The sequence below is a fragment of the Etheostoma spectabile genome, chromosome 22, assembly GCF_008692095.1.
Source record: "Etheostoma spectabile isolate EspeVRDwgs_2016 chromosome 22, UIUC_Espe_1.0, whole genome shotgun sequence".
In the NCBI taxonomy this organism is placed as follows: Eukaryota; Metazoa; Chordata; class Actinopteri; order Perciformes; family Percidae; genus Etheostoma; species Etheostoma spectabile.
This window is the reverse complement of record NC_045754.1, coordinates 3,625,442-3,628,624: the sequence shown is the minus strand read 5'-3', so window position 1 is coordinate 3,628,624 and position 3,183 is coordinate 3,625,442. Positions and strand designations below refer to the sequence as shown.

Genomic DNA, 3,183 nt, shown 5'->3' with positions numbered 1-3,183 from the left:
CATCACATGACCACCGTACAGCTGTGGACAGGAGCGACATCGTTGATAGAAAGAACAGTGAATTCAAAGGATGATACCGGAGTGGTTTCATGCCACTGACAAACAAATCTGTATTTTTAAAAAAAATGATGAAAAACCTGTAAAATTGACATTTAGTGAATGAACATTTTGCAAAGGTTGGTGCACACGGTGATAAACGTCTCCACCCAGGGTTCAACGCTATGGTTTTGTTCCCACTTGTCCGGTTGGGGTAAGTAAAAAAAAAAAAAAACTTCTACTTGCCCAAAGTCAATTTTTACTGGACCCCAAAAAAAAAGAAAAAGAAAATCCAAGCAAAAATGTGGAGAAAAAAAAAAAAGTTTGAAAAATAAATGCTTTTTGAAAACGATGAAAGTTACAAAAAACAAATGTCAAAACATCTGGGAAGAAGAAAGAACTACGTCTAAAGCCGTTAAAAAAAAAAAAAAAAAAAAAAAAAAACAACTAAAATAACATCAAAAATGTAAAACACGTCCAAAATAAAAAAGTAAAAAAAAAAAAAAAAAAATGTCAAAAGCATCAAGCGCCAACTCCTTTCTTGATTGGCCGACGGCACGTTTAAAACTAATAATTATGATAGGATGAGGCCAGGAGGGGCGAGTAGGTTGGGATATTAACTTGCCCCATTGGGAAACCCTTATTGTTGAACCCTGGCGCCGTACCTTTAAATGACCCCAGTACCCTCCTTCAAACTGCACCTGTTCATCTGTTAAGACCCAGTACAGTACATGTTGAAATACTTCCGACTATATAGGCTCGCTGATGTTATTAACCCATGTGGTCCGTTTAAAATGGAAGAAAGAGCGTTTTTCTCACAGCATCCATTAACTACCCACATGGACAGGTCCGGTGAAGAGGAGACGAGGAAAAGTAGACCAAAGTACAAATTGAAAGCAACATGATTGACAATGACCTTCTTGTAATAAATAACCCTACAGCTGTTACTGCATAGCTCGGTGAAAGCAACACTTCAGTGAAGATAAATAACTTAAATACGCGGCTGGCGGACAGAGCTGCATCCGTGTGTCAAGCCCTTTTCACAGTTGGCTCATTTTAAAAAAAATAGATATAACTTTAAAATAAAAAAAAAAAAAGGAAAATAAATATCAGGAACATGGGGCATGTAATCGAGCAGGGCGTGCTGGGCCGCTGAAGCTACACAGTAACACATGACATCAGAAGTTTTGCTGAAATCTGCTAAATAACCTCTCTGATCCGACCCAAAAAGACTCCAGGTGACATGTCAGTGTCTGAGATCAACACGGCCGACTGGGAGAGGCTGGTGAAGGTTCAGCTTTGGTGGACACACTGGTGCTAATCTCCTAAAAACACACTGAAAGTCTTGGTTATACTGAGCACCCCAGGCTGGACAAGTCCAATACACTGAAGCTGGGTTTTTTTTTGTTTTTTTTCTCAAGACAAACATGTAACGTGTCAGTCGGGTTTACAGCTAAATGAACAATGAGCCTCACGCAAGAAAAGGTTTTTTAAATTATGGAATAAAAAAAAAATAATAATAATAGAAATCCTCAAAAAGTCCAGACTTCTCGTACGAGAACAGACAGTCAGCCTATGTCCACGGGGACACACACACAGGGACACACACGGAGACACACACACACGGGGACACACACACGGGGACCCATACGGAACACACACACACACGGGGACACACACACACGGGGACACACACACACGGGGACACACACACGGAGACACACACACACGGAGAGAACACACGGGGACACAAACACACGGAGACACACACACGGAGACACACAGGAGACACACACACGGAGACACACACACACACGGGGACACACACACGGGGATCCATACGGAGACACACACACACACGGGATTTTGTGAAGTATTCCACTGTAACAGCGGGGATTATTGTCCTTAGGAAAGAGGTAGAACAGCTGTGGAGTCTGTATAGCCGAGTCCTTTGTGTCATAGTCCTACTATTGCCCACTCGCAATATGCTAAATTATCAACCACCTAGCTCATGGATATTGACCTAGCTGGTCCTATTTAGCTTCTGCGCCCATTGCCATCAATTAGACTCACAGAAGGACCGACATCAGTTGGTGAAACAATTATATTATCGATATTGTCGGCATTACATACTAACTTAAAAGCGCAACCTGGCCGAGACAATCGCCGAGTCCAAGAACCTACGGTCTTGCATCGCAAGCCAGTTTCGGAGACTCTAATTGGTTACATCGAATACCCATACCCTCCGCATTGCGTGACGTGAATGTTGTACAGAAGTCTCTGAAGGGGGCCCCACGCCATTAGCTTAGCCTAGCAAAGAATCGCTTTGCAGGAAACGCCAGTCGGGATTTCACTGCGCGAACTATGCTAGAAGTCTGGTTTTCCAGCAATAAGAGCCTTAGACGATATAATGAAGGAGGTACTATCCAACATGCCTGTACCTGACGGGGATTATGATCATCTTGTGGAGGATAAGAGTTAATACAGTCTGTGGAGTCATGTATCATGTCACACCTAGAGGCTGTGCCAATACAAGGAGATAACTTATGATGAGAGAGGCAGATACAGCACATCATATCTACCAGTCCTGGATGAATCCAGGTAGCTAACTAGTTGTGGTACACTACTAGATTTGGATCATCAGACACATATCATGACAAACGAGTGCACATCGGTTCTTATGCGGGTTTCTCTAGACGAAGCGTCGCATCTATCAGCTAAGAAGTGATAGTCATACTATTAATCTGATCAGTAATTCGCCCCCTGCTTTTCACTTGTATGCTCGAATTTCACGGAGCCACTTACTCATATATCATATACTCTACATATACTGATCGATGGATGAATTTAATCACAATGAATATACAATTGGGGGTAAAATTTTGTGAACAGCACCGATAGTCACCACGACACGATCTGTTGAGGGTATTTGGTCAAATATGGTCTCGTGATGTTTTTTTTCCCTCCATATCACCCGGCCTGTTCAGGGGGGTACTTAAAACTTGATTTTCTTACAACGTTAAGGAATGACAACTGCAGCTTGTACATGACAAACTAGACCAACGGGTGAAGCTGAATAGAGGGGTTCCAAACGAGCTTTGTACCCTCAGATGGACAGCGTTTACAGGCCCAGACGTCCGGCAGGAG

General features: G+C 42.7%; 1 protein-coding gene across 2 annotated transcripts in view; it reads right to left on the bottom strand.

Annotated features, from left to right (window-relative positions):
• LOC116672629 (MICOS complex subunit MIC26) overlaps nucleotides 1–3,183 on the bottom strand; it is a 57,311-nt gene that overhangs the window by 13,044 nt on the left and 41,084 nt on the right. The gene's annotated exons all lie outside the window — the stretch shown is intronic.